Source organism: Cetorhinus maximus, chromosome 3 (genome assembly GCF_964194155.1).
Source record: "Cetorhinus maximus chromosome 3, sCetMax3.hap1.1, whole genome shotgun sequence".
In the NCBI taxonomy this organism is placed as follows: domain Eukaryota; kingdom Metazoa; phylum Chordata; class Chondrichthyes; order Lamniformes; family Cetorhinidae; genus Cetorhinus; species Cetorhinus maximus.
Genome location: NC_135881.1, coordinates 88,682,011 through 88,705,861, shown reverse-complemented (window position 1 = coordinate 88,705,861; position 23,851 = coordinate 88,682,011). Strand labels below are relative to the sequence as shown.

General features: G+C 45.6%; 1 protein-coding gene across 13 annotated transcripts in view; it reads left to right on the top strand.

The window, feature by feature from the left end:
• LOC144678767 (poly(rC)-binding protein 3) overlaps nucleotides 1-23,851 on the top strand; it is a 532,576-nt gene that overhangs the window by 414,774 nt on the left and 93,951 nt on the right. The gene's annotated exons all lie outside the window — the stretch shown is intronic.

The following is a 23,851-nucleotide window of genomic DNA, read 5'->3' as shown; positions in this document are numbered from 1 at the left end:
CATTTCTTGATATCACGTGGAATGAATCGAATTGGCTGAAGACTGGCACATGTGATGCTGGGGACCTCCGGAGGAGGCCGAGATGGATCATCCATTCGGCACTTCTGGCTGAAGATTGTTGCGAATGCTTCAGCCTTACCTTTTGCACTGATGTGCTGGGCTCTTCCATCATTGAGGCTGGGGATATTTGTGGAGCCATCTCCTCCAGTGAGTTGTTTAACTGTCCACCACCATTCACGGCTGGATATGTGGCAGGACTCCAGAGCTTAGATCTGATCCATTGGTTGTGGGATTGCTTAGCTCTGACTATCACATGCTGCTTATGCTGTTTTGCATGCAAATGGTCCTGTTTTATAGCTTCATCAGGTTGACACCTCATTTTTAGGCATGCCTGGTGCTGCTCCAGGCATGCCCTCCTGTGCTTTTCATTGAACCAGGGTTGATCTCCTGGCTTGATGGGAATGGTAGATTGGGAAAATGCCAGGCCATGAGGTTACAGATTGTGTTCAAGTACAGTTCTGCTGCTGCTGATGACCCACAGCACCCCATGGATGCTCAGTCTTGAGTTGCTAGATCTGTTCGAAATCTATCCCATTTTGCATGGTGGTTGTGCACACATATAATTGAGTATTTATGGATGGCATTAACTAGGAATTCACTTGTGCTCCTATATATAGGATTAGGCTGAAACTATGCTTGTTGGGTTTTGAAGGTACATGTTTCTAATGTGTAAGTCTTTGAATAAAAACTTATAAAGTATGTAAAGACTAGGCTCAGATTCTATTCTTCACTGCCTGGCTTTCTGGGATACAGTATTGTTGGAAGCATAGTTGCCTAAATGTGAACATATGAATATACAAACATATAAATTAGAAGCAGGAGTAGACCATTTGGCCCATTGTGCCTGCTCCGCTAGTTGATAAGATCATGGCTGATCTTATTGTGGCCTCAACACTACTTTCCTGCCAACCCCCTATACCCTTTGACTCCCGTGTCAATCAAGAATCTAACTCAGCCTTAAAAATATTCAATGACCTTGCCTCCGCTGCTCTCAGACTCTCTCCGCATCTCTGTTTTAAATGGGAGACGCCTTATTTTTAAACCGTGTCCCCTAGTTTTAGTCTCTCCTGTAAGGGGAAACATTCTCTCAGCATTCACCCTGTCAAAGTTACAAAGGTTGGTTGGAAACTAAGGAAAGAATCTGCCAACCATATCAACCACCTCTCACTTAGCTCAATGTACCACACATCCATCATTCACACAGCAGCACTCCCTGGCATTCAGGACTCATGCCTAACATTCACATACTCCACCTCACCCACACGCATCTATAATGCTGCTAGCATCACACTCATGCCTCCCTGCTCTACACACATCAACTTATTCAGCTAGAGCAGGCACATCACCCACGCACAATGCCACATAATCACTGACACTTTGCCCTCTCTCTCTTGCAGGAGAGGTTGCCAATAACACCAGGGAGAGGCAGGAGGACCAGAGGAGAGGCTCTATGTATCCTGCAGGCCAGAGACAACGCAGCCCATTGCAACTGACACAGCAGAGGCTGTCTAGGATGATAGTAGGAGGCACACTTAAACCCCTTTCAAGCTGCATCCTCATTTTCATCTTGAGATGTGACATTAAGCGGAAACTGAAAATGGTTATGAACATGCTTTCCTCCCTTCACCCTTCTCTTACACCAAGGTCTCCTTTTTGAGTTCCTGCTTTCAGGCACCCAAGAACTGCCTTCTGCCCACCAAAGGAGCCTAGGAGGAGGAAAGTGAGCAAAAGCACAGCGTTGATTGTTATGATATGATGTACACATACCTTCAAGGTGGGTATCTTAAACTGCCATCAATTATTACCCACCTTTAGACAGAGTGTGATGTGTAACCCCATGGTGAGGTGAGAGTGACTGCCCTTGATATTAAGGCAGCATTTAACTGAGTGTGGCATCAAGGAGCCCTAGAGAAACAGGAGTCAATGAAAATCAGGGGTAAAACTCTGCTGGTTGGAATCATATCTAGCACAAAGGAGGATGGTTGTGGTGTTGGAGGTCAATCATCTTAGTTCCTGCACATCACTGCGGGAGTACCTCAGGGTAGTGTTCTTGGCCCAAACATCTTCAGCTGCTTCATTAATGACCTTCTTTCCATCATTAGGTCAGAAGTGGGGATGTTTGCTGATGATTGCTCAATGTTCAGCACCATTCGCGACTCCTCAGATACTGAAGCAGTCCATGTTGAAATGCAGCAAAACCTGGACAATATCCAGGCTTGTACTGACAAGTGGCAAGTAACATTCGCACCACACAAGTGCCAGGCAATGACCTTCTCTAACAAGAGAGAATCTAACCATTGCCCCTTGATGTTCAATAACATTACCACCACTGAATCCCTCACTATCAACATCCTGGGGGTTACCATTGACCAGAAACTGAACTGGACTAGCCATATAAATTCTGTGGCTACAAGAGCAGATCAGAGGTTAGGAATCCTGCGGCAAGTAATTCACCACCAGAACCACCCCCCAAAGCCTGTCCACCATCTACAAGGCACAAATCAGAAGTGTGATGGAATACTCTCCCTTGCCTGGATGAGTGCAGCTCTAACAATACTAAAGAAGCTTGACACCATCCAGGACAAAGCAGCCTGCTTGATTGGCAGCCCATCCATGAGCATTCTTTCTCTCCACCACCGACGTATAGTGGCAGCAGTGTGTATCATCTATAAGATGCACTGCAGGAACTACCAAGTCTCCTTAGACATCACCTTCCAAATCCACGACCTCTACAATCTAGTAGGACAAGGGCAGCAGACACATGGGAACACCACCACCTGGAAGTTCCCCTCCAAGCCACTCAACATCCTGACTTGGAAATTTATTGCCTTTCCTTCACTGTCGCTGGGTCAAAATCGTGGAACTTCCTCCCTAATAGCACTGGGTGTACCTACACCACATGGACTGCAGCAGTTCAAGAAGGCAGCTTGCCAGAGCAGTTAGGGATGGGAATAAATGCTGGCCTAGACAGTGACACCCACATCCCATCAATGAATTTTTAAAATTCTATACTCAGTATACAGCAGCAGTGCTGCAAGCCAGACGTGCCTCCACAGCCTTGCAGTTAACACTGTAAGTAACTAGTCCCATCTTTAAATAATGAACCCACAGAATTGCTTCACCAATCTTTGTCATCTGATATGTTTGTGTTTTTTAATTCATTCATGGGATATGAGCATTGCTCACTAGGCCAGCATTTATTGTTCATCCCTAATTTCCCTCGTTCAGAGTCAACCACATTGCTGTGAGTTTGGAGTCACACGTAGGCCAGACCAGATAAGGACAGCAGATTTCCTTCCCTAAAGGACATTAGTGAACCAGATGGGTTTTTATGACAATTGGCAATGGCTTCATTGTCATCATCAGACTTTCAATTCCAGATTTTTATTGAATTCAAATCTCACCATGGAGCTGCAGGTAGAGAGTGGACTAATCAATGCTCCTCTGTCCTTTCAGGAGAAGACAAGGCATAACCAAGCAGAGAGGTCACATACAGGCGGAGGCCCACCCAACCTCCTGCTGCTCAGTGTGTTCGAGCAGGACGCCTTCAAGCCCAAGAGCCGGCATGTGCAGTCAGCCGTGGAGAGGCAGGGGGTGTCAAATGAAGGTAAGAGCGCAGTGCACAAAGGTGAGAGTTTCAAATTGTGCAACCATTCTAGTGTAGCCTCTTCAATGATCGGAGCCTCAAACCTGGAGTCCCCATTGATCATTGAAAGATGATGGCACCATGATGCAGATCTCCATTGTATCACCAGGGTGCCTGGCATGAACAGTGGCAGTGTGATATCTTTAACTAATGACATGACCTTGTTTTCTCTTTTAGATTCGTCAGCACACACTCGCTCTCTGGACCTTGAAGGGCCACCCCTGATGCCGGAGGGCCATCAGGTTTCATTTGCACCTGTATCGCACCTGCTCTCTAAACCAGGCACCAGCAGAGATACCAGCACCTTGGTGGGCATTAGATTGGTGACTAGAATGTCGGTGCACATTGGTGAGGGTTTTTCACACTCGCTTGAGGTGCAGGCAGAGGCAGAGAGTACCCAGGGTGCCGGCAGTCGGAGGACTGCTGGAGACCAGGATGATGCTCAGTTGAAGGCAGAGGATGAGCCTCTGGTGTCACCCATTAGGCGACAGCTGCTGAATGTCCAGCAGGATGTTCGGGAGGATCTGTCAGTGATCCATGAGGGTCTGTGTGCCACGGTCTCCATTGTGGAGGAGTCCATGTGGAGCATGAGCATTGCATTGACCCTCATGGCCGAGCGCACTGCCTCCTCCACTGAGTGGCGACTCTCATAGAGAGACAGATCCAGGGACAGAATCAGGGGTTCCTGGGGTTGCGCTTGGATCTGCAAACCCTCACACAAGCAATGACCTCAGGTGGTCAGTGTCATTATGGGAGATGGATGAGGCACCCAGTATCCCAGCTAGGTGCCCATCCATCAATGGTGAGCCGGAGTGACCTCACATTGGCGCACAAGCTGCTTGTCATCTCTGCGGGCTCCTCTCAGGGTGTTCTAGATGACGGCAGCAGTTCCTCCATCCCTCCACCAGTGACTGTCGCATCTGGTGAGGCCGTGATGATCGGGGAGATGCCAGCCATGGCACTGGCTGATCCCTCCCAGGCAAGGCCAGCACAGGCTCCACTGGCCAAAGGATAACCACCACCATCAACAAGGCCAACAAAACAGCAGTCAGCAGGCTGTCTCCAATACCAGTGCCAGTGAGGGGGGTGGGAGGGGCGGCGCCAAGACGTAGCACTCACAAACGTAAGTTAAAGGTACCATGAGCACAAGAGGGACAGTTCACAGGTTATTTTCTATTTATTTATGTTTGGTTTATATGTCTGCTCGAGTAGACATCAACACCAGTAATGGTAATGTCATTGTGCTTCAATGTGACAATAACATTAAATTTGCTTTGGTTCTGATGGCCTGAGTATGCTTCACCATTTTTCTTTCTGGTGCAGGGTATGTAATGCTGGACGTGAGTGGCTCGATGCTTTATTGCACAGACATTGAGTTGTCCACGAGTGGACTTTGAGTGCAAATGAAATCGTCATTTCAGACATCTAGAATGGAGGCGGCAGCTCTGGCATGAGATGGAAGAAGATCTTTGGTAGCCTAACTGAAGGGGCAATGGATCAGGCGTCCCTGGCTCCCTGGAGGTCACTGAGGTCTGACTCCATGCCCTCAGTGACGCCCACTCTTGGGGGTATTGTAGTGCACTCATTGAACGGTCCAAACATCTGAAGTGCATCCTACCACCGCCCTTGTGGAGGCATGACTCCTATTGTAACGTTGCCCTGCCTCTGTTCTTGGGTGGCAGAGAGGCGTCATGAGCCACCTTTTCAATGAATAGCCCTTGTTACCCAGAAGCCATCCACTCAGTCGGGCAGGAGCACTGAAGAGCCTGGGACTGTCTCAGGATGTAAGCATCATTTAAGCTGACAGGGTTCCTTGCACAGACTTGCAAAATATGCATGCTGTGGTCACACACGATCTGCACGTTCATGGAGTGGAATCCCTTCCTGTTGACGAAGGCACCCGGTTGACCCGCGGGCTCCTTGATGGCCACATGTGTGTGCAGTTGATGGCACCCTGGACGGGGGGGAACCCAGCAATCGCTGCAAAGCCTCTGGCTCGCTCAGCCGGGCTGGCCTCGTCCATACGGTAAAGAATAAAGGTCAGTACCTGCCTGAGCAGAGCTTCTGGCACCAGCTTGATTGCAACTGTGGACAGCCGATTGGGAGACTCCACACAGATCCCCCACTGACCCCTGGAAAGAGCCGGAGGCATAGAACTTGAGGGCCATTGTGACCTTCAGAGCTACTGGCATAGGGTGTCCATCCACACAGTCGGAGCTGATCTCAGGCCCAATCATCTGACATATGGAGGTCACGGTCTCCCTTGAGAGGTGGACCCTTCTCCGGCATTGCACCTCAGACATATTGAGGTAGCTGCATCACCGCCTGTAAACCCTGGCAGCAGGATCGTGGCATTATCTGTGGCCTCTGCTACCTTGGATTTCCTGCTGGCCCTGTGCCTCCCCTCCCACATGTCCCTCCCCTGGAAGCTGCATTGGGGCACCTCGTCTCCTCTCCCTTCTGCCCATATCTTCCTCCTCAGAGGAGGTGCCACTAGCGGATACCACAATCCCCATCTCCAGGTTAAAGGAAGGCTGTCTGATACCTGGAAGCGTGCACACTTTCTGAATCTTCCGGTGGCCTTGGAGACGCCAATAATTCCTGGGATGAAGCCTGGAAATGGCTAACAATGAACTCCAAAGACAAGTACCAATAAGCAACCGGAGGCAAGCTATCTCCAAATCTCCTTCCTACTCATGCTGGCGCTGCAGCTGACCTTTTATATCCCAGCCTTGGATGAGCTTTAGCAAATTGTCAGCTGCCCGCCTGCCCGTTTTCCCTGTGCGACGAGCACGAAATTGCACGGGCAATGTAAAATACTCTGAAGAAGAGTCATCTGGATTCGAAACATTAACTCTGTCTTTCTCTCCACATTTTCTGTTTTTGTGTGTAAAATACAGCTTAATTACCTTTTTAATGGCCTTTACTGGCCTTGTAATTGATGACGGTGTGGCTCCGACTCTCGCTCGTGCCCGCCGACTGAAATATCGGCTGAGTGCATGATGATGTTGGGACGTTCACCCGACGTTATCACGCGCTATTTCATGCTTGAGTGAGTTGGGCGCGCGTCTGCAGCTCAGTGAGAAATTCCGCCTGATATATATATTGTCTTATTGTTAAATAAATAACCCATATTATTATTTTACCAAGCCTTGACATATGGCTGGTACGCTTGCAACAAAACTTTGATAAGGAGGCCCTGACACCTAATCTGACACTTGCAGTCACCAGCTCAGGTACTAGCACTGGCATGTACCTTGGAGGCTAATGTAGATTCGAGATCAGCACATGGTGAGTTTTCAGAGCATGGGTGGCCTGCAGCCCAGCCAAAGGTAGAGAATGGTTTATTTGCTAGCTAATAAGGGGGCAAGATCGGAGATGAGTATTGCTTTGGAGAACTAAAATGAGGCCCTCAATGGGGCAGCATAGGAGAGAACTGAATATGTACATCAAAATGCTGGGTGCATTGAATGGTCTGCCATACAGCCCCATGTCACTGTCAAGGAGCATAGAGGAGTCCAACTCCAACATGGCAGAGGGTATAGCATAGAGTTTGCCCTGTCTTCAGCCATTGCTCCTTCTCCCTATGGTGCTGCAGACCTAGAAGCACCGCCATTCCAGCCCCTCCCATCTGTTACAACCTTTGTGCAGACAGGTCTCCTATGCCTCTGGGAAGTGTGACACGAGAATAGAAACAAATCAAAGTCTTCTGTCACACCCAGGGTATGCACCTGCATGTGCCCTTATCCTTGCAGAATGCCTTTCAAGACACACAGGAAGCACCCGGTGGCATGGGGGACATGGGTAGAGCAGTGCAAGTCCTCCGTAGTGCCATTACAAGCAGCGCTACACAAAGGTGATTTCATGCCCAATTTTTCTACTCACTCTGCATCAGTAAGTAGATAGTCAAAAGCACCTCAACTGAATGATGGATAATGATGCCTCTAAAAACCATTGGTTGGGGTTAACAGGAGTGACAAAGTCAAGAATGACAGTTCGTCCAATACATCAGCATTAGATGCTGACTGACACCATGATCTGCCTATTCTGCATACTTCTGCCATACACCCAGGGGCTGCCATCACTGTTGCCCTTCACAACATGGCAATTGGTGTGGGCCCTGTCAAAGATGTTCAGGGGTGCACCTCTCAACCATTTTCTTCTTGAATTGACACCTGTGGCACTGTAACTATCAGTGCTACGCAGCCCAATTTTGAGGCCTATATGAGGTAATAAAGGTGATTTTAACAGTATTATAACCTTTTATTATTAAAGTGATTGTATCTTTTGTGGCATGCTGAGAATTTAAATCAAATAGAAAATTATAAAGATGAAGTGTTGCAAAATTTAGGCATCTTCTTTATTACCTTTTACTTGCTTTGCTTTCCCCCATCTCAGGTTTTTCTTTTCTTTGCTTCATTTTTTTATTCTTCTTTGGTTATTATTTAACATTCCATTGAACCTTTCATTTAATTTTATCTTGCCTTGTTTCTTTTTTAATTTTCTTGAGATTGTACTTTCAGTCTATTCATTAATTGGTTTGGGTCCAGAGTTACAAGAAAAAAGGGAGAGAGCAGATGGGAATAATTTTCCATGGGAAAGGCAGTATTGCGAGAATGACCACACAGCACAGCAGATAATATGGCAGAAGCTATTACATGCTAGTGGAACTGCTGTACTGAGAAGGGGCACACAGTATGAATTGGCATGAAGCAGATGAGAAAACAGAAAATGGGTTTCAGCAACAATCTAATGATATACAGGAGGAGCTGAGATTATAGGTTGGAGGTTGAAGTGAAGCTGGGGAATGGCCTTGAAGTTTTTCCTTCATATTCCTGATCCTGGACCACTTTCCTCTGGCCTTTTTGCGGGTCAGGAATGCTAAGTGTGCAAAATGCGTCCCACCTTGTGAATGTTTGGTTCCCCACTTTAAATGGGGGACAAAAATCAGATTTCCTCCGCACACCATTTTCGTCTGTTGGAGTAGGGTTTTGAAAGTCCATTTAAATGTCACCATTAGGTGCCGTATTGTAATATAGATGTGTTTTTAATGCAGTTTCGTCACAGGGACCTGTCCTTTAAAGGTAAGTTAACCCTTACATTGACCAGCCTTGTGTATTTGTTCACATGCCTTACTGTGCTGAATGGAAAAAGTACCATAATGCAGTGAAAAATGTATCAAAATGTCCTGTCAGCCTATGCTGTCATCTTTTGTAATACGATTTAAATGGCTGTGGCTGACATAAAAAAAAGGCCTGGTTTTGACACTTGAAAAAATCTAACCGTCTGCTTTCCTACATTGATTGACAGGCACTCAGCTTTGAAATTGAAATGAGCACCTATTCTTTTCTTCCTGGAGTGTTTGGGCAGTTGTGGCCATTATCAAGTGCTGAGTGAGTTGACTGAGTGTGAATGGGTTGCAACACAGTAGATGTTCCATTCTTCTGAGAATGAATGAGTTTCAAGAAGTTGTAATTAAAGAATTTGCCTTTGATGTGGTTTGTGATTTGTTAACACAAGATAATAGGATTACAAGTGTTACAAGATTTCAATGCATCTTTCTCTCAGTATCAATGATGGTGAGAAGTTCAATTTTTCCCCAAGGAATGTAAAATATTTTCCATTGCTATTGCAGGAATCTGAGAACTGTACATAGTGCATACTGAATGAGTGGCTTTGGAGAATATATATGAGGCAGCATGGAGTGACATGGGTGTTCTAAGGTGGCATGGACTGGCATAGGAAGTGGATGGGGTGTGAGGGAGGTGAGGGGTGAGGTTTGGGGGGCCTTTAAACACTGATGGGAGCTCAGATACTGTGTTGGAGAATCAAAGTGGGCATTGGATTTTCAGGAGCCCAGGGGAAGATTCAGCCCTGGATCTAGGAAATAGAGCTTCGTACGGCAACTTTTTTGAATGGATTTCAAAAGAGCATGGAAAATTTTACAGACAAAGGCTTTTAAAGATAGTTTATGAAAAATTTAAGGTTTTTATTAGATGTTGAACTTTTATTCAAATTCATATTTAATCATGTGGCTAAGAAAACAGCATGGCTGCTCAAAGAAAAGGCCCAGCTAATGGCTGTTGTAATTCCCAATTGGTAGATTTGAAATTTTTTTGAGCAATTTGATTAGTTTGTATGGGTTTCTGGCTGGTGATGCTTGTTTTTCTACCTGTCTGTACTTGAACAAATCAACATGGTTAACTTAATCAATAGAGGATATTTGAGACAGAGGGCAGTAGTGAGAAGTGACTGACAAGCATTCTGGGAGAAGTCAGCGCAGTCACCGCAACTCAGACGGGGATTGAGGAGAAGGACCCTTGCACTCAACAGCAGGAAGAGCATCCAACAGAGGGCGGTAGTGAGAAGTGACTGAGTAGCGTTCTGGGAGAAGTCAGCGCAGTCACCGCAATTCAGAAGGGGATCGAGGAGGACCTGCTGTCAAAGAATGGAATAGCGCCAAACATTATATTGCTATAGTGTTTCCATCCCTCCCTCCCCCTCAAACCAAAAAGAGAGAGAGGGAGAGGCAGTACCTTCAGGAGTGCACCAGACCTGTGAGGGACACTCTTCTGAAAATGGATTTTTAAAAAAAAGCAGCTGATTGGTGAGTAAATCCTGATGAGTTTTTTTTTTCAAACTATTAAAGTAATTCATTGCTTAATACTGAGGTAGGAGCTAAAAGAAAAGTATAGGTTAGTATATAGGGTAGTACAGGGTAGGGCACAAGTATAATTAGTCAAGAAACAAGGTTCCTAGCTAACATAAATAAGGCCCCGAGCTACTTATTTTTAAGAGTACAGGGATGTCATGGCAGGAGAACTCAGACCCGTGATATGCTCCTCCTGCAGGATGTGGGAAATGAAGCGACCCTGGTGACCATGTGTACGGAAGGTGTGTCCAAATGCAGCTTCTAGCTAACTGGATTTCAGAGCTGGAGCTGCAGGTGAACTTATTGTGGAGCATCCGTGATGCTGAGCAAGTCATGGATAGCACGTTTAGCGAGGTGGTCACACCGCAGGTGAAGATTACACAGGCAGAAAGGGAATGGGTGACCATCAGGAACAGTAAATACTCAGGAAGGTAGTGCAGGAGTCCCCTGTGGTCATCCCCCTCTCTAACAGATATACCGCTTTGGATACTGTTGAGGGGGATGGCCTCTCAGGGGAAAGCAGCAACAGCCAAGTTCATGGCACCGTGGTGGCTCTGCTGCTCAGAGGGGCGGGAGGAAAACAAGTGGCAGGGCTATAGTGAAAGGGGATTCAATAGTTAGGGGCACAGACAGATGCTTCTGTGGCCGCAAATGAGAATCAAGGATGGTATGTTGCCTCCCTGGTGCCAGGGTCCGGGATGTCACAGAGCGACTGCAGGACATTCTGGGGAGGGAAGGTAAACAGCCAGTGGTCGTGGTACACATTGGTACCAATGACATAGGTAAACTAATGGATGAGGACCTGCAAGCTCAGTACAGGAAGTTCGGAGATAAATTAAAATGCAGGACCTCAAATGTAGTAATCTCAGGATTACTCCCAGTTCCATGTGCTAGCACGAGCAGGAATAAGAGGTTAGACCAAACGAACACATGGCTGGAGAGATGGTGTAGCCTCGAGGGATTCAGATTCTCGAGGCATTGGGACCGGTTTTGGGGAAGGTGGGACCTGTACAAACTGGATGGACTACACCCAGGCAGAGCTGGGACCAGTGTCCTTGCGGGGGCTTTTGCTAGTTCTGTTGGGGAGCATTTAAACTAGTGTGGCAGGGGGAATGGGATCCCAGGAGTAGGATCAGATAGGTCAGATTCAGATCAGAAAAATGGAGGTAGAACATTAGCTAGGGACGTTGTGATAGACATGGAGTTACAGGAGAAGCAAAGTTTAAAAAATATCCAGCAAGGGAAATTGACGGGGTTAAACTGTTTATACTTCAATGCAAGGAGTATTACAAACAAGGTAGATGAGTTAAGGGCACAGGTAGACACATGGCAGCAGGATGTCATTGATATAACAGAGACCTGGCTAAAGGAGGGACAAAACTGGCAACTTAATGTCCCTGGTTATAGAGTCTTCAGTCACGATAGAGTAGGAGATAAAAAAGGAGGGAGGGTGGGGGCGGGGGGAGTAGCACTAATGGTTAAAAAATCAATTCCAGTTGTGAGAAGGGATGATATACTAAATGGGTCAACAAACGAGGCTTTTTGGATTGAGCTTAGAAATAAAAAAGAGGCAGTCACACTACTGGGAGTATACTACAGACCCCCAAATAATGAAAGGGAGATGGAAGAACAAATAGGTAGGCAAATTTCTGCTTATAAGAACAGGAGGGCAATAATAGTAGGAAATTTCAACTATTCTAATATCAACTGGCATTCAAACAATATAAGGGACACTGAGGGAGAAAAATTCATGCAGTGTGTCCAGGAAAATCTTTTCAACCAATTAGTGACAAACCCAACGAGAGGAGATGCAATTCTAGACCTCGTCTTGGGGAACGAAGAAGGGCAAGTGGATGAAGTGACAATTGGCGACCATATCGGGGACAGTGATCACAATTCAGTTAGATTTAGCATTAACATGGAAAAGGACAAAGATAAGGCAGGAGTAAAAGTCTTGAACTGGGGGAAGGCAAATTTTGCAGAAATGAGAAGAGACTTGGCTGAGGTGGACTGGACAGCAGTGCTGGAGGATAGAACAGTGGAAAACCAGTGGGAAGCACTAAAAAGCGAGATTCTAATTCTACAAAGTAGACATGACCCCTACAAAACTAAGAGTGGTACTGCAAAATCTAGACCCCCTGGTTGTCTAGAGGAATAAAAGGGAAGATCAAACAGAAAAAGAAAGCGTACAATAGGCACAAAGAACTAAGCACTGCAGATAGCCTAGACGAATGTAGGAAGTGCAGGGATGAAGTAAAAAAAGAAATAAGGAAATCAAAGAGAGTGCATGAAAAAAGATTAGCAAGTAAAGTTAAAGATAACCCAAAGATGTTTTACCAATACATTAATGCTCAAAGGTTAGTTAAGGAAAAAGTGGGACCTATCAGAGATGAAGATGGAAACTTGTGTGTAGATGCAGAGGCTGTGGGAAGGATTTTGAATGAATATTTTGTCTCCGTGTTTACAAAGGAAAGGGAGGATGTAGATATAGTAGTCCAGGAGGAACACTGCGAGGTATTGGATAGGATAGTCATAAAGAGAGAGGAATACTCGAAGGGTTGAAATCCTTGAAAATTGATAAGTCACCGGGGCCAGATGGATTGTTTCCGAGGCTGCTGAAGGAAGTCAGGGAGGAGATAGCAGATGCTCTGAGGATGATTTTCCAATCTTCACTAGATACAGGGGAGGTACCAGAGGACTGGAGAAATGCAAACGTAGTTCCATTGTTTAAAAAAGGATCAAAGGGCCAGTTAGTCTTACATCGGTGGTGAGCAAATTAGTAGAGTCAATCCTGAGAGATAAGATTAACTGTCATGTGGAAAGGCATGGACTAGTCAGGGACGGTCAGCATGGATTTGTTAAAGGAAGGTCTTGCCTCACAAATTTGATTGAATTCTTTGAGGAAGTGACAAGAAGAGTTGATGAAGGTAGTGCAGTGGATGTTGTGTACATGGATTTTAGCAAGGCATTTGACATGGTCCCACATGGCAGGTTGGTCAGGAAAGTAAAAGCCCATGGGATTCAGGGTAATGTGGCAAACTGGATAAAAGGTTGGCTTTGTAACAGGAAACAAAGGGTAATGGTCGATGGATGCCCTTGCGAATGGAAAGTTGTCTCAAGTGGTGTTCCACAGGGCTCGGCGTTGGGACCCTTGCTGTTTGTGTTAAATATTAACGATTTGGACATGAATGTGGGGGGCACCATTGGGAAATTTGCAGATGACACAAAGATTGGCCGAGTAGTGGATAGTGTAGAGGATAGCCATAATCTCCAAAACAATATAAGATGGGCTGGTGGAGTGGGCGGTAAAGTGGCAATGGATTTTAACATAGAGGAGTGTGAGGTCATACATTTAGGGAGGTCAAACAGTTATAGGGATGACATAGTAAATGGGAATATACTAAGAGGGGTAGATGAAGTGAGAGATCTTGGCGTACAAGTACACAGGTCCTTGAAGGCAGCAGTTCAAGTAGACAAGGTTGTAAAGAAGGTATATGGAATGCTCTCCTTCATTGGCAGAGGTATAGAATATAAAAGTAAGGATATAATGTTGGAATTCTATAAAACACTGGTGAGGCCACAACTGGAGTATTGTGTGCAGTTCTGGTCACCACATTACAGGAAGGACGTAATAGCTCTGGAGAGCATGCAGAGGAGGTTTACAAGAATGTTTCCAGGGTTAGAAAAGTGTAGTTACAAGGAGAGATTGGATAGGTTGGGGTTATTTTCCCTGGAACAAAGAAGGTTGAGAGGTGACTTGATTGAGGTGTACAAAATTATGAGGGGAATAGCTAGAGTGGACAGGATAAAATTGTTCCCTTGGTGGAGAATTCTAGAACCAGGGGACATAGATTGAAGATAAGTGGCAGAAGGTGCAGGGGGGACACGAGGAAGAACTTTTTTACGCATAGTGCATTGGGTGTCTGGAATTTTTGCCCAAGTTAGTGGTAGAGGCAGAAACTCTAAACTCTTTTAAAAAGTACCTGGATCTGCACCTTAAATGCTGTAAGCTGCAGGGCTATGGGCCGGGTGCAGGAAGGTGGGATTAGAAAGGGCACCTGGGTGTCCTTGAGCTGGCATGGACAAGATGGGCCGAATGGTCTCCTTCTGTGCTGTAACTTTTCTATGGTTCTATGGTTCCAGTCATGAACATGTCAACAGATTTTAGTTTATGTCAGAGACATGTTTCACATGCAGCCCTATATATCTAATAAGTGATATTTGTTTCGTACTTGAACATTTTACCTGAAAGAATTAATTGTAATAGATGGCTATATAACACATTCAAGTTAGACTTTGGGGTTTGTCTTGATGATGGTCGTTTATATATTTATCTAACCTCCCTCCAATTAAAAGGAGCGCTCTATCAGTTTATGAAGGAGGGCTCTTTCTGAGGGGAAAATATGAAAAAATATTAAGCTGTGAGCAAAAATAATTAGAAAGAAAAGGATTGCCTTTGCATTGCAGTAAGAAACTTATATATTTCTATATTTTCATGTAACATTTCAGCTGCTTATATGGCTGAGAACTCAGATTAACCATCTCACATTTGTGGTTGGTGGAGTTCCATATGCTGTATTTAACCTGTGTCAGGAGATGGATTGGGTTTGTGTGAAGACTGTGTTCATTTAAATGAGTTTATTTATTTTTAATTACCTTTTGCACCAACACTAAAAGCAAAGAGACAAAATAATATAATGTGCCAACTAATTTAGTCTTTATTCAAATTTCTCATTAGAAAATCTGGGAGAAGCATCCTGTACAAAGATATTTTAATCGTGGATGAGCCTTGACAGCTACTGAGGCTCTATACTTACATTTTTTGAGTTAAAAGTATGATATTGCTTCAAAGTGCTATACAAGATGCCAGTTCCAACAGGCTTTCCTTGTTAATCATTTGTGAAACAACAGAAAGCATAAGAGTTCTAATTTTCCATAGAACCATAGAAAATTTACACCACAGAAAGAGGCCATTCGGCCCATTGTGTCTGTGCTGGCTGGAAAAGAAAAAAGAAAAAACTAGCTGCCCTTTCTAATCCTACTTTCCAGCACCCAGTCCATAGCCTTGCGGATTACAACACTTTAGATACAGATCCAGGTACCTTTTAAATGAATTGAGAGTTTCTTCCTCCACCACCAAACCAGACAGTGAATTCCAAACACCATCACCCCCTGGGTGAAGAAATTTTTCCTCATGTCCCCTCTAATCCTTTTACTAATCACCTTAAGCCTGTGCCCCATGGCAATTGACCTTCACTGCTAGGGGAAACAGGACATCCTTGTCTTCTCTATCTACGCCCCTCATAATCTTGTACACCTCAATCAGGTCACCCCTCAGCTTCCTCAGTTCCAAGGAAAACAAGCCCAGCCTATCCAATCTTTCCTCATAGCTGCAATTTTCAGGCCCTGCCATTTGTATAATTTTCATAAGTGAAACCAGCTTTTCTAATGCATAAATATGGAAGAATATGAGCCTAAGTGCAGTGTATTATTATATCTGGTCAAACTGTATTTCCAATGGATTAATATTTACACTGAACAAAAACTACTGTACAAATAATGGCAAAATGGAACACATTTGTAAATCTTTTCAAAATGCTCTTGTTGAAATTGTATTTCTCTAACTTGAGAGTGAACAATATAGTAGCTGTTGGACGGGTCAATTAATTCATTCTTGGTACAATGAGAAGCCCTAGAGTGAATTACATGCTCAAAGTAATGAGCTGTGAAGAGGATCACTGTGACTCCTGCCACTGCCCAGGAACAGTTGCGCATGCTTACTTGACACCCACTCTGTCTACCTGCTCATGCATGGTTTCCCCAACCTCCAAGGCTCGGGAGTGGGGCGGCGAGGGCTTGGGAGAGGGATGGTGAGGGCTTGGGAGGGGGGCAGTGAGGGCTTGCGAGAGGAGTAGTGAGGTGTCAGGGCAGTGAGGGTGCACAATGGGTGCACAACGGGCACACAACAATGATGTCAACAGTGGGAGAATGTCAGGGTCATAATTTTGATGCATTCAGCTACAATTAATTCATGGATGGCAAGGTCCATGTGCATAGGTGAACAGGCATTCCGGAAGTAGGTGTGGAGAGGGGCAGGGATAGTTGATCTGCTGGCAGAGTTCACAGCGCCAGTAGTAAGAGGGTAAATTGAATGGAAAGGATATTGGCAAGATTAGCCCACAGTAGGTATGTCAGGAGGGAAGTCTGACAACATGGAGTAGTTTTGAGCTTCCTCAGAAAGGTCAGTAGAATGGTCGAGCAGAGTCTGCCCCTTCTGAAAACGTAATAGTTATAATTAAATAGATTACTTTTATAGTACTCAAATTTGTTCCCAATCAATTTCATTATTTTACCATCTACTGATGAAAAATAAACCTATGCATAAAGAATGCATTGACAATTTTAGTACAAAACTGTTGGATCCAGGGCCCTGGTTTGTTGGGGCTAAAGGATCCAGGTTGCACGCCTGTTTGGGGGTTACCAAGCTGGTACCAAGACAGAGAAGATCAGCAGACAGTTCTTAGAAGAAACACATTCTGTTTATTTACAAAAGGAACTTAGCAGCAACAGTTGTGTGCTTACCACTCAAAACTCTGTCTTCACTCTTCAGACCCTAACTCAAGTTTATTGAGTACAGAGGTAGCCCATGCTACTCTGCTATTGGATAACAAGATCATGTGATCTTACATTACAACATTTGTCTTAAAGGTACATTACAATCAGATTATCACAAAAACGGAAGTCTTTCTCCATAATTTTTAATTCCACCTGAATTCTTTGGTTAGGCTACACCTTGTGTAACGTTGTTGATGACACAAAGCTGGAGAGATGCAAATGCATTTGTTTGTGGCCTTGCTAAAAGAACTAGGCTTTCTACTTTGGAAAGAGAAAGCAAAGGGTGGTTTGTGCTCCTAGACATGTGGCAACAGGTATGAACCAGCTGTCAACAGGCATAAAATTGGTTCAATGTAACTTGTTCGCCTGATTTTGTTTTCTGTTTCCCACACCCCATGGATCGGATATGAAAACAGTTGCAGAGTGTGATTAACCTTCGCCCGTTTGTTGCAATGCAGGCAGCATGCTGACAGCTAATTTAAATCATAGTAACCTGCAGCCCAATATTAAACGTGCAGCTGAGTGGCTGCACTCCTCTCAGCAAGGGGCCCAAGTTCGTGCCAACCTACTCCTCTTAAAGGGAGGTGTATTCTGGCTGTAGCTGGTGCTGGAAGTAGCTGAAAATAACTGTCAGACCGGCAAGGATAGTGGATATGGTGCAACAGGGCACACAGCATGTTTGAAGGTTCTCTGAAACAGCACTGGAAGTTGTGGCACAGAGGAGAGATGCCCTCTATCCAAAGGCGGGGCAGGATGTGCACCAGGAAAGCACTGAGAAGGTGTTGGGAAGAGATAGCCATAGCTGCCAATGCAAACAATGTATAATTGAGAGCTCGGATGCAGTGCAGGAAGAAGATTGATGATCTCACGCGTGTGATTAAGGTCAATGAATGCATCTTCAAATGTCATAATCTTACAAATGTACCACTAGCCTCACACACTGCTCAATTCACCACCACCCCTTTACTCATCTACCAACATTTTCTATCAAGCACTAATCCTACTTTCACATTCATAGCCTCCCCTCACCCTCTCACAGAAATGCTAATAGAACATTTCCCCTTGTGGGGGAGTCTAGAACTAGGGGATGTAATTTCAGTATAAGGGGTTGCTCATTTAAGATGGAGATGAGGAGGAATTTCTTCTCTCAGAGGATTGTGAATCTTTGAAATTCTCTATCCAGGGAGCTATGGAGGCTGGGCCATTGAATATATTCAAGTCTGCATATAAAAATTCTTGAACTGTAGGGGAGCCAAAGGTTATGGGGTACAAGCATGAAAATGGAATTGAGGTCAAGATTGGATCAGCCATGAATTTATTGAATAGCAGAGCAGGCTCTAGGGGCCATATAGCCTACCGCTCCTATTTCTTATGTTCTCTTCCACCGTCTGTGGAGCAGTTTGTGCTCTTCCATGTTGGCTCTACTCAATTTCCCTGACACTCAAAGTGCTTCCACGTCTCACCCGTTGCCCTGCCCTTAATCAGTAGAAGACATACTGCCTCATGTCCCGATGTTTGAGACTGTCCATGCATGGATGCATGTGGAGCAATCTTTGGCGGAGGCCTTTGCGAGCTCCTATGTTGTGAAGTTGTCAGCCAAGAGTTTGTCAACAGTCAGGGCAGAGACCTGAGTGATCTGTTTCTACCTCTCCTGAAGCCACAGATATCGCAACACATATGAGCAGTAGGCAAAGGAAGAGTAAAGCTTTATAATAGCACAAGGCACATGGGTGTGAAAAAAATTATGCTGTGAAATTGCTATTCTTTAGTAGAATCACATAAATTTTATTAGCATACACCACTTTACCATCTTCCCCTTTGTTGCTGGGTGGAAAGCTGTCTATTGACTTGCTTGATAATGAATGGGAAGACTTGAATTGTTGGAGCCTAATGGGGGATGTGCTAGCAGTGGTTGGTTGCTGGACTACTTGTGTCGGCGGTATTGATGGTGGGAGTGGTGGGGTGGCCAGAGCAGGAAGAGTTGCCCTTCCTGACATTATCTAACGGTGTAATCTAAATGAATCTTACATTAATAAGGGCACCCGAGTAGCAATGTGAGCAGCTGGTGCTACTTTGTCCTCATCTTCCTTCTCTTACTCATTGAAATCGCCTGCAGATGATCTGAATTCTGTGCCTTGTACTTCCTGGCCCAAGGTCCAAACCTTGCTGCTGTGCAATGCTGCACAAAGTGCAGGACACCACTAACTTAGTGGAGACCCTGGCTGGTGCATACTATTCCAGTTCTGTTTAGGCACCTGAAGACCATTTTCAGCATGCTGATGGTTTACTCAATCACAAATGTAATGGTCGTATGATATTCATTGTAGCGCTGTTGGGCTTCACTTGTCAGGTTTCAGATGAGCTTCATCAGCCAAGTTTGAAATCTCCTTGTAGCCATCATTAAATGTACTTGCTGTACCAACGAGGTCTGGGAGTTTTAGCTGCTCAAAGCAAAAGCATCTTCTTAGCTCCCCACGATTCTTGCGCAAACCTGTGGAAATATCTTCTTGTGATTGCACACAAGCTGCACATCGATGGAGTGGGAACATTCCTTGTTGATCTTGGGGCACCCAAATTGCCATGTGTCTGCAATGGACTGCCCCCTGCACTTGTGGGAAGCCATCCAGAGATGCAAACCTGAGTGGTCACTCACTGTGACTGGCATCATAGCAAGCGAAGTTCATGAAGTTGCCAACCCTAGCAAACAATCCATCAGTTAGCTGTTAATCCTGGATATGTTCTCAACAGAGCCCTGGAAGGATCTGAAGGCAAAAAAGTTGAGGGTGGTGGTCTCTTTGATCGTCACTGGTCATGTGTGGCCACCTGGTCCAGCAAGGAACAGGTCTTCTTCTAGGAGGCTGCAGAAGTCTGTCACCACTTAATACAAAAACCTGAGCTTTCTGAAGCTCTGCTGTTCTGACATATCAAGGAAACTCACCCTTTGCCTGTGCACCCTGTATCGTGGTAATGCCTCCAGTGAATAACACCACTCTGCTGCTCCTCTCTTTGATGTACAGCTGCATGTTTCTCAACAGCAGGCTGTTGCTGGTCATGTTTCTCCTCTTCAAGTCTAAGGATGGTCTCAGGCACAAAAGGTGCCATTATTCCTAATGTAATTCAGAAAACTCCGAAGCTTAGAAAGCAAACTCTCAGCAAAGTACTGTGAACAAATCTTTTCCCACAACAAAATAAGAAAGTAGCTGTGAGTATTGAATATTTATTTCAGTATTTCCATGAGTTTTAGTCGATCAACTGCCATTGGGTTCTTACTTTGCTTTAATTGGTGAGTTTCAGGTAGTTGGGGAACCCATGGATGTGACATTAAACCTATAACTATGTTGAAATATCACTCCTACTGAACGTTTACTGTATTTTAATTTCCAGCATGCCTCCCATGAAGGAGTTGCATGCAACTAGCCTAACACTTCTGAGTTAAGCACAAAATCTGGTAGAATGGAGCTAGTTCCCCGACACACCCACATTTTTGCCCCCTCCCCCTATTCCCCCACTCTTCCAGGTTAAAATTACCTCAATGGATCAAATTATGTCTTCCTGTGCTGCAACCACTACACGTAAGGCTTTTAAAAGGAGGATTGCATGTAAAGATGCAAGTGAAAGAACACTGAAGCTGAAGGCTGGAGATAGAGGTACCGCGTAACCTCATAGCTCAAAGCTCTTAAAGTACTTTGGCACAGAATGAACCTAAGCTGTTGTGATTGGGAACTTCTAAGTTGCAATTGTGTTGAGGGCTCTATTAGAGGGATCCGTGAAGAAACAGCCTAAAGGGCTAGTTTTAGGTATTTATGCTGCTTCTCCATGAGTTCTGCTAATTTCTCACTCAAGTTATGGCAGCAGTTCAGGAGAACCCTGTAGCAAGTCAGGACGACTTACTATGGTGTATTCTTAGAATATGTGGCTGGCTTCTCTTTTGCCTGGCCTGGTATGGTTATCAAGCTATTTTCCAGCATTCAGTGGCTGTGTGTCAAATATTGTATTAGCACTGATTAACTTAACAACCTCCTTTCATTTCTCTGCCGCTTCTTACTTTGAAGTTCTCTGTCTATTTTCCAGCCATCTTCATGACCTCCTGCAGGAGCACTTTCTCATCACCATATGTGAAGAGAGGGGCTCTGTGCCCTGCAGCAGCCCTATCTGACAGTGTACAAGCAGCTCATTTCCAGGCTTGTAGCAAAAGTCTTATGAACCCTGAAAGCTGAAGGCATATCAACCTTGCAGCAGCTTGGTAATTCCCACTGCCAAAGAGGCAAGCTCCTAATGAGAGACATTTTCAATGGCTCACCTCATCCACAACCCAAACCTGGAAAGTACAGTTGGGGCACTAGTGGGTTCAGGTGGACAGAAACCATATCCAATCACATTTTTGGAGGTTATCACCTCGCAGAGAAAATGATGGGCTTTTTTGTCTTTTATATGAATGGTAAGTATTGCTATATGCAATGTTTTCCAATGTATACTTTGTGCTCTGCCCATTAATGACCAGACACCATATTCAGTTGGGATCATTTCAGTGCACCATTGTACTATTTAAGATAATGCAGTACCTTATACCAAATGGTGCATTAGGTTAGAGCAGACTTGTCCAACCTTTTCACAAGGCGGGGGGGCCACACATTTTCATTTTTTTCCCTCTCAAGGGGCCAATGAACACGTTGTCTAAAGATAAGGTTTGGCACAACATTAAACAGGAAGAAAAGGAACAACTTGTTGAGCAAAAATAAAACAATGTCAAAGCAATAATTTGATATTTCTTTTTTAGAAAAGAGTAATAAATAAAGATGACCATTAGAGTGTGAGAGGGTCAGAGTGTGTGGTTCGAACTCACTCACAGTCTCTGGGTGCTCACTCACTCACCCTCACCCACTTTGTGAGTGGGTGTGAGTATGTCTTGGTGTGTGGGTGTGAGGGTGAGTGAGAACCCTGAGACTGGGAGTGAGCAGGAAACACACTCTCCCTCTCGCCCTAACACACACTCTCTCTCTTTCCCCATGCACTCTCTCTCCCCTCCCACACATTCTCTCTCTCTCTCCCACACACATACTCTCATTCTCTCTACTACAGACACTCTCACTCTCTCTCTCTTCCCCCCCAGCACACTCTCTTCCCTCCAACACTTTCTCTCTCCCCCCCACTCCCTCTCCTCTCACTCTCCCTCTCTCTTTCACATGTTCATTCTCCTTCTCCCTCACCCATTCACTCTCCCTCACACATTCACTCTCACTCTCCCTCAGAAATATTCTCTCTCTTTCTCTCGCACATACACTTTCTCTGATCTCACTAACGTTCTGTCTCACACATCCACCAGCTTGCGTCTCTTCAACTTGGGCCCCACAGCCAGTCTGTTCCAGTCTGTTCACCCTGGGCTCTGCAACCTGTCTGTTTCAGCCTATTCCCCAGTGGGCCCCACAGCCAGTCTGTTCACCCTGCCTCCACCCAAAGGAAAAAACAGTAAAAACTGGGAAATAAGAATACTGGTCTGAACTGGTCTTGTATATCTTAAAATGGAACACCAATAAAACTGGGAAATAAGAGCACTGGTACAAACTGTTTTTTCCCTCTGGGCTGCAACTAGTTCTCCCATGGGCCCTGCAGCCAGTTGGTTCACCTTGGGCCCCGCAGCCAGTCTATTCCAGCCAGTTCCCCTGTGAGCCCCGCAGCCAGTCTGTTCCAGTCTATTCACCCTGGCCCCCACAGTCAGCCTATTTCCCCTGTGAGCCCTGCAGCCAGTCTGTTCCAGCCTGTTCCTGCGTCCCACAGCTAGTCTATTCCCCCATGGACCCCCACAGCCAACCTCTTTCCCTCTCTCCACCCACCCTGAAATCCTTTCTCTCTCCCACCACACTCAGCGATGCCTGTGTTCCAATCAGAGACAATTTCTCTCCCACATTTGTTGCTGATAGGCTCATTTGTGAGCCTAAAAGCAGCAAACACAGGCGTGGAATGGTCTGTGATTGGAAGAGCAGCTCCTTGCATAATCTTCCATTCCATTTACCTGTCTGACTGGCATTTTGAACAGTTGCTCCAGTGGTCCTTTAGAATGGCTTCAGAGGCCAGAATCCGGCCTTCAGGCTGCACGCTAGACAAGCCTAAGGGTTAGAGGCTTAATTTTCATCTCTGGGACCTGAATTTAAGTGCACCCCGCCTGTTGGGAAGTGTCTGTTCAGTTTATTGTCTTTAGCCATGGCTAGATTTTAGGCCTCCCGGTGGTGGGTTTTCAGGAGGGGAGTCCATAAAATGGCATGGGTGCCATGCCTGCTGCCTATCTACCCCAATTTTACCTGCAGTGAGGTAGGTGATGGGTGGCCTGCCTGCCATGAATCATTTGAGGCCCTCACATGACCAATTAATGGCTACTTAAGGTCCTCATCTCACTGCTGCTGGGAGTTAACCAGTGGTGGGAGAGGCCCATGCCAAGTATCCAGCCCAGAAACTTTCTCTGCGCAGGCTGGTGTTGGCCAAAGTTGGTGGGTGTTGGGGCGGGGGGCGGTGCATCACTTCCTTAATGAGCCCTTTGGGCCCATCAGTGAACCTCATAGGTCATTTCCACCCCCTTTGGTTTTCCCTCCCCCTTTGCCTGTCCGCCCTGGTCTCCACCCCCTCGCTTCCCTCACCAGGGCCTCTAGTCTGTTCCCAGAGATACCCTCATCCCCACTTATCTTTCACTCTGGTTCCAGCTCCTCGCTGTTGGGGACTGCTGTAGTCCTAGTAGTGGCCATTGCTCCCAGTGGCACTGATGGAACAAAGAGCGCTGGCAGCTATCTGAAGTGGGACTTCCTGCCAGAAGGGAGTGGAAGTCCTGCCTTAAACCAATTAATGCCCTTCCAGATCCCTGCAGGACATCCTGCCGAGTAATGGCGGAT